The following is a 9,024-nucleotide window of genomic DNA, read 5'->3' as shown; positions in this document are numbered from 1 at the left end:
GAAGATACACATACAGGCGAAAAATAAAAAGAAGGTAATTATTTTGAGTTATTACAGTACAAAGTATCACTCACCTGTCACTCAATAGTAGGATATTTCAGTCACTCTTGTTTTAGTGAAATGTCTTCCTCTCTCCAAGGTCTGTCTTGCATGTGTCTCTTCAGTCTCTTCATCACTATACTTTATGGATGTAGTCTGTTAATCTATCACGTCAGCTTAAGTTGCCTTAGCAACACGTAAATCATAGCTTCTCGACTTGTAGTTTGTTTAGTCAATGTCAATATATGATTTTCCATAAAGGCATGGAACAGCACAGATTAATTTCAATGTTCAAAGTACAAGATAATAATGTTGTCGTCCATGAAACTCTCTGACACCATATTCTAATCTTTAAGAAATTATATTGAATCTTATTTTTATTTGGTCAATCCTGCTACAAATTGTTTATAAACTAACTATCAAGAAATTGTTCAACTGACTATTCACTAACCGTAACCATAACCTTGGCCCTAACCTTACCATAACATGTCCCTGTACCCCCAACCATAACTAACATTAACCTTGACCTTAAACCTCCAAACCTGGCCCTAACCCTAACAAGTTGTTGCATATCAACAGCGTTGCAGTTGTCAGTTTATTGATATTTAATATTACATCATAAATAACTAGCTTGAGATGAAATATTTGTATATACTAAGGATTATTACATATTTATATAACAAAAAGTGAATAATTCAAATTGAAGTAATTTTCAGTAAATGTGCACATTTTCAGGCAAAATGTGTGTTTGAGTCCTTTTTTAAATTATTTTTTATTTCACCTTTATTTAACCAGGTAAGCTAGTTGAGAACAAGTTCTCATTTACAAATGCGACCTGGCCAAGAAAAAGCAAAGCAGTGCGACTGTTACGAGAATTATGTTCTCAAGGTTCATAACCCAATTTAATTAAACTACTCTGCAACCCAGGATTTGTAAGATACTGGTTGAAATTAAATAGACGGAGGTCCAGCTAAAATAGTAAAAAAGGTTTATTCACGAGAGCACTCGTTAGTTGTACAAAACCATTCATTTTATAATGGCTTCTTACGCACATACATACACACACAACAGTAGGTATCCTACGCACACACTGTCCTGCTACCCAGCCGACAAAGATTAGGGGAGGCCGTGAGAATCACTCGCCGTCCTCCCTCAAGATAGGGAGACCCTGGGAAGTACCTCCCGTCCTTTCCCCAATCTCTCCCACTAGCCAGGTTGGCACCGAATTCTGCTAAGACAGTCTGTGTTTAAGATACTATAAAGACATATTGTACAGATGTATTGTTTTACCCTAATTCTGACTAAAACAAAACATTTATTATAAGTTCACTGACGAAAACTACACACATCATTAATAATAATTTTAGGATTCTAATCAATTTCAACAATTATATGATTTCAGGGTGGAATATTCTAATCATTTCCTTTAACTTGTTCAGTGTAGGGGGCAGTATTTTGCTGTTTGGATGAAAAATGTACCCACATGAAACTGCATATTTCGGAATCTAGAATATGCATAAAACTGTCAGATTAGGATAGAAAAAACTCAAAAGTTTCCAAAACTGTCAAAATATTGTCAGTGAGTATAACAGAACTGATATTGCAGGCGGAAACCTGAGGAAAATCCAACCAGGAAGTGGCTTCTATTTTGTAAGCTCCCTTTTCCATTGCATGCCTTCCCTCCATTTAAAGGGATATCAACCAGATTCCTTTTCCTGTGGCTTCCACATGGTGTGTACAGTCTTTAGACATAGTTTCAGGCTTTTATTCTAAAAAATGAGCGAGAAAGGTCAGATCCCGTCAGTGGATGACTGGGTGCCAGCAGCGTTTTGCATGCACCAACAGAGTGGAGCAGACATTTTCTCTATTGAAGAAGCTACTGTCCGGTTTAAATATATATATATATTTTTTCACCTTTATTTAACCAGGTAGGATAGTTGAGAACAAGTTCTCATTTACAACTGCGACCTGGCCAAGATAAAGCATAGCAGTCTGAACAGACAACACAGAGTTACACATGGAGTAAACAATTAACAGGTCACAGTAGAAAAAAAGAGAGTCTACATACATTGTGTGCAAAAGGCATGAGGAGGTAGGCGAATAATTACAATTTTGCAGATTAACACTGGAGTGATAAATGATCAGATGGTAATGTACAGGTAGAGATACTGGTGTGCAAAAGAGCAGAAACAGTATGGGGATGAGGTAGTTAAAATTGGGTGTGCTATTTACCGATAGACTATGTACAGCTGCCGCAATCGGTAAGCTGCTCAGATAGCAGATGTTTGAAGTTGGTGAAGGAGATAAAAGTCTCCAACTTCAGCGATTTTTGCAATTCGTTCCAGTCACAGGCAGCAGAGAACTGGAACGAAAGGCGGCCAAATTAGGTGTTGGCTTTAGGGATAATCAGTGAGATACACCAGATGCAGCGCGTGCTACGGGTGGGTGTTGCCATCGTGACCAGTGAACTGAGATAAGGCGGAGCTTTACCTAGCATGAACTTGTAGATGACCTGGAGCCAGTGGGCCTGGCGACGAATATGTAGCGAGGGCCAGCCGACTAGAGCATACAGGTCGCAGTGGTGGGTGGTATAAGGTCCTTTAGTAACAAAACGGATGGCACGGTGATAAACTGCATCCAGTTTGCTTAGTAGAGTATTGGAAGCTATTTTGTAGATGACAACGCCGAAGTCGAGGATCGGTAGGATAGTCAGTTTTACTAGGGTAAGTTTGGGGGCGTGAATGAATGAGGCTTTGTTGCGGAATAGAAAGCCGACTCTAGATTTGATTTTAGGTTGGAGATGTATGATATGAGTCTGGAAGGAGAGTTTACAGTCTAGCCAGACACCTATGTACTTATAGATGTCCACATATTCTAGGTCGGAACCATCCAGGGTGGTGTTATCGATTATATATTGTAAAAACAACCTGAGGTTTGATTATATAAAATATTTGACATGTTTCCACGAACTTTACGGACACTATTTGGAATTTTCGTCTACCCCGTCGTGTATGCTCGAGCCTGTAGATTTCTGAACATAACGCCCCAACCAAATGGAGGTGTTTTGGATATAAAAATAATCTTTATGGAACAAAAGGAACATTTACTGTGTAACTGGGAGTCTCGTGAGTGCAAACATCCGAAGATCATCAAAGGTAAGCGATTCATTTTATTGCTTTTCTGACTTTCGTGACCAATCTACTTTGCTGTTAGCTGTTTGCAATGTTTTGTCTGCTGAGAGAGATGTTCTTACATAAACGCTTGGTATGCTTTCGCCAAAAAGCTTTTTTGAAATCTGACACGCCAGGTGGATTATCAACAAGCTAAACTGTGTTTTGCTATATTGCACTTGTGATTTCATGAAAATTTAATATTGTAAGTAATTTAATTTTAATTTGGCCCTCTGCAATTCAGCGGATGTTGACGAAAATGATCCCACTAACTGGATGGGTGCGCCAAGAAGTTAAACATATACATTCCATTCACAATACACCCTTGATGACTAAATAATACACACTGATACCTCATATACTATATGGAAACATAAATGGTATACAAGAATAATTCAAACCAATACATGTATGTTTTTCGATATTCAGCAATGACTGTTATAGGCCTATATCCAATTATAACGCTTCCTGTTGGGATTTTTATTACAATCTTCATAAAAAAACAGTGTTAAACATTATGAAACAGTCTCATCCAACATTGGCTCCTCGTAGTTAAAAGAAACGGAGCCATCTCCTAGGCCTGGAGGCCTGTATTCGTCATCCCACTGGCCAGAGCTCGGAATCTGTCCGTACCTCACCATCTGTTGCGTCATTGACCTCTCCAGAGTCCTGGTAATCAAACCTCTCATACACGGAATCAAACAACATCCACACAGAACCAACACACTCATACAGGTGAAAGTTGCCCACAACACAGTGATGATGATGACATTTTTCCATTTCCCAAACATACTGTCAAACCAATTTGTTAGAGAATTATCCACCCCAGAGTTCTCTGCTAATTTGTGAGCTAATGTGGTTAAACCAGCCAAGGCCTTGGTCACTGACTATAGAGCTATCATCTGATCTAACTTCTTCTACCCGGAATGGCACTAGGTTATCAACTGAAACCCTTACTTTCACTACACTCCATCTTCTTCCATACTGGGTATGTGGATTTATGTTGCCCTCTCTCTCAATGTGAGCTATAACCTGTTTCCATGAACTACACAGGGACTTGCACAGATATCTTTGATAATGGCTCATAGTCCTAGACTGCCAAGGAGTCAGAGACCCCATTTGGTCTACATAGAACTCCACTGAGACATCTTTCCCAATCTCACTCTCCCTTCCTTACTATTCAGTTCTAGTGACCTTTTGAGATGCTATGGTAATATCAAATTCCCCTCATCTAGCACATGAGTCAAGTTACCCTCTTTGGCCTTCTCTGGGTTCATGGTGTATCATGAATATGGCTCCCATGATCAGACAGTTCAGGACGGCCAGCACACCTGTGAAGCCCCACCCTCCCCCAGAGAACATATCACCAGCCAGAGGCCAAGCCATACTTTCACTTCTATGAACGCTCACAGCGGGGAAAGGTCAAGTATAAGGGAATCTTCAGCAGAGAGTTTAACCCCCGAACCCTGTTGGTTACGGTTCTGCTCCTACCCCTGTGATTGTTCGACAGTGTTAATGTGTCTTACCCTCTTACATGTGTGATATGCACCCAGGTAGCTCTTTCAGCTATCCTCACTGCGAAGGCTGTCACCAGGAGTACTTGGTATGGCCCCGCCCAACGGGGCTGCTTCCCGTCCATTCTCCTCAGGGACTGGATTGAGTGAATCACCTTCTCCTGTAATCCACCTGTAGTGCATAAAATCTTGGACATACAGGTTTGGTTAACAAACAGTTTCTCATTTGTTCTATCCGATTATATCTTTAACATCTATGCCTACTTGTTAACTAGAATTTATTTATTTTTTAGTTTATTATTCTAGACCTCAATTTACCCATCCCCCCCTTTGATACCTGCCTCTGCCCAGGTAATAACCTTGCCTACTCTAAACAATGACTTAGGTAAGATTGGTAAATTATCCTTATGTTCTGACATTATCATGTAGGAGCGCCCCTTTCATTCCCCACATGTCCAATTCTCCTTCGGGCATCCATTCATGTCTATCCTATCTTGTTCATTTCCTGGCCCCCCTTCTCCTCTCTGCTCTCAAACCTTCACGGTCTCAGCAGTTCGGGGAGGGCTCCTCTGTCTGCACAACAATGTGTTGTTTCCAAATATTACCTACGCGTCTGACTGTTTGGCTTTATCTAAATCATGGATTTGAGAAAAAACATGTCTATTGTGGCAATCTCTAAAGTCCTTACATATCCTTAATCATCCTATCCCCATCCTATCAATAATCCTGAATCACCACAGATGTCATATATCCCTGTCAACTTTAATACTATTTAAATAAAATCTTCTAATGGTCAAATAAAGCCAAAACGAATGCTAACCATATCATATCTCTCTCTGTACTAATGAGCTCTCTCCTTCAGGGGTGCACTGTATTTTATCTAACAATAACATGGGTTGACCTTAAAATCAGTCTCATAAATAATTTAATATATGTTGCATAGTGTGGGATACCTTATCTACAGTAATTTACCCTCCCTAAGAACTGCAACATACAGTGCCTTGCGAAAGTATTCGGCCCCCTTGAACTTTGCGACCTTTTGCCACATTTCAGGCTTCAAACATAAAGATATAAAACTGTATTTTTTTGTGAAGAATCAACAGCAAGTGGGACACAATCATGAAGTGGAATGACATTTATTGGATATTTCAAACTTTTTTAACAAACCAAAAACTGAAAAATTGGGAACAGAACTTACAACATCTCTCAATCAAAATTGTACTGCCAGAAGTACAGAAAAGAGTGTACCTGAACAACGGTTACATTATTGTGTATTCAACGTAATGACTCAGTTTTACGTTATCACGAAACAATTCAACCTACCTCTTGGCAAAGATATATCCCCTATTTGGATTGAGTTTTGCTTTAATTCTATCGTAAAAGTCAAATCAAACTTTCCATTCTCCAAAATTTAAACGTACGACGTATTTTGCTAAATTTGTAGGAATCTTTCAATGGGCACAACTCTATCGTAATTGTATCTTCATTATTATTTAGAATTCATTAGATTTAGGTAACTGTCTCTTCTATGATTCAGTAATTTAAATTAGACTCAATATGTTATTCGAGTAGGCTATTTAGGCAATACAGTGTATTCCAACGACATCGCCCCACTATTATTTAGAATGGATTGGTCTTTCAATTTAACCTAACCAATCTATTAAAAAGTTACATTTATCCCTTCTATCAATTTGTACCAGCTATTAAAACGTTCAGTTTATATCTTATACAAACATTAGTGATCGTATCTTTCCAGACAAAACATACAAATAGTTGAATTACAATCAAAAACTCAAAATTTTGTAAGAGCATTGGCTGGGAACAGAACCCAGGCCTCGCACATGGCAGGTGAGAATTCTACCATTGAACCACCAAAGCATTGTGAATAACTAAAACTCTACGCAAATAAACCCACTTTACAATTGTCTGTATTCGTAACTCCGGCACCTAGACAACAAAAATAGCCCTAAATTAAAGGTCCAAGCTTTTCCTCAGCGAGGATTCTCATTAATCTCGCTTTCGTTGTTTCTGACTCTCTCTTTTTCTCCCGATTGTCGCGCCTGACCTTCCCCTTAGTTCAATTACAATCTTGGTGATTATGTCCTACTCTGTCACAATGTTTGCAGGGAGCATTACACTGTCTTATTGCAATTGAAACTCTCTTTTTCTTTTGACTCACCCTATCCCCTTTTCTCCACTTTTTCCCTTTCTCTACCTCTATTATCCCTCCCTCGGCTCCAGCAGGCTCCACATATGGGGGTGGTGGTTGTGCGGGTAGCTCCTGCAGCCGTATCCTCACCACCACTATTTCATCAACGGGATTACCTCTGTATGCTTGGTATACTAGAGAAGGATATCGTTTTTGACTCTCACCCTGCCCAATTGGCTAACTTTTTCAGCTGCGGGAGCGGAGGGCAGCGTATCTTGGCTCTCTTTGCCTTTTTTTTCTTATCACCTTCCACTCTTTTCCTGGCTTCCGAAATCCAGATTCTAGCTGTGTGCAACCCCTGATTATTCTGTTTATTCTGCTTCTTCACATCCTTACCACATTCCTTATGTATCTGTTTTATAAGCAAATCTAGTTTTTCAACATCTAGACTCCCATCAAATTCATCCTTCTTTCTCCATTTTGGACAGAAATCAATGTTTCTCTTATCTTTCTGCTCCATATAACGCTGGTCTCCCGTTAATCCCGGGGAGGATTTACCACCCATGTTTGATAAATTCTTGCCGTTACTAGTAGCTATGGTATTTATCGCTATCTATGTGTATGTATTTATATGATCTATGTATGTTCTGTTTACCGTTACCTAGTTACAATCTATGTGTATGGATTTCTATGATTTCTCTTCCCTGGAAACTTTATCTATAGCGTTGCTGTCGATCGGACATTAAATCTCACTTGCACAACTATAAGTTCTTACCCAGGGGCCATACATCCCTAGTTAACCTCGGGTTGTGTTAGAGGACGTTTAAAGTACGCTCTTATCTCGTATCTCACTCCGTTACATTACGTTTCCCTCTCCTCCTTTTTTGGATATTATTTCTTTCAGTATTGAATAGGTGCAGTTATCCCGTTCGCATAGAATTACCTTTCCTTCTCACCAAGCCTAGTTTATATCCTCACCTGTTTTCCTACTTACGCTAGGACTTCATTTAGGTATGTCTTTTGAAATAATAGCTGTCCTATTTGTACAAAACGACCGTCCTATCTAACAACACTTACTATATCCCACACTTAATAACCCTCACGGCTTGCAAGGCCCGGATCTATTAAGATATTTTATTTGTGGTAGCGCAACTTGTATACACTTGTATATTGGTCATACAAGTAACCCACCAAATCTGTTTGGAATCGCAAAGCTCCTATTATTTATAAATTCTAAACATTTTTAGAACATCAAATCAAAGTTAACTTAAATCATTCCCCCCAAATTCAAGAATAAAGATCATTTACCGTTGTCCAGTAGACTGGGAAAAGCAATGTTCATGAGATTCCGTCACCATCTCTGTCAAACTTAGATATATATATACCGGCCTGTTCTTTGAACCCCAATTCAGAGGCCAGGACTTTAATTTACGGGTCAATGACCCACCCATGCACGGTTTTCGGTGTAGTACCTTCGGACGACAGGGACAGATTTTTTGGAAATCCGCTCGAAGGACCAAATTGTCAAAGGAATTTAACAATTCCTACGTGTTCATTAACAAATTCAATTAAAATCATTCTGTCTGTTTCTAAGAATTTGTAAGATACTTATTTGCATGAAATAGACAGAGACCAGTCTATCAAAATTAGCCAATAGTATTTATTCTCGGAGCGAGCTGCTCATAGTAACATGTACATCCGTTTATACATTACATATGACGTCATAGGTTATAAAATGTATCTCCTCCTCTCGACCAGGACAATGCAGGTTCAAAAGTTAATTCCATTTTACTAGCGCACATACATGACACACAATATATCTGGATTATCTCCTGAAGTTTCACCATAGTTTATTACCACTTAGCAGACAGTTCCAGATACGGAAAACCTGGAGGGGCTCTCGCTGTCTTATTTAATTGCCTCAGAGTTATAGCTGAGTCGGTTCAAACATAGGTTAATGACCCTCTTTGCTTACTTTAGACACACACAATACATTCCTCCTTCCACAATGGTTATCATTTCCAATTACCCCTTGTCCATGCTACATAACATCTTTCTTATGAACTAACATTATAAATCAGATGTACTAAAACAGGGTAGAATTCAATTAATTATAGTTATAGTTAAATGTATTCATTGTTTAGCCATTATT

Source organism: Oncorhynchus gorbuscha, linkage group LG21 (assembly GCF_021184085.1).
Source record: "Oncorhynchus gorbuscha isolate QuinsamMale2020 ecotype Even-year linkage group LG21, OgorEven_v1.0, whole genome shotgun sequence".
Lineage (NCBI taxonomy): Eukaryota > Metazoa > Chordata > Actinopteri > Salmoniformes > Salmonidae > Oncorhynchus > Oncorhynchus gorbuscha.
Note: the sequence above shows the minus strand (reverse complement) of the source record.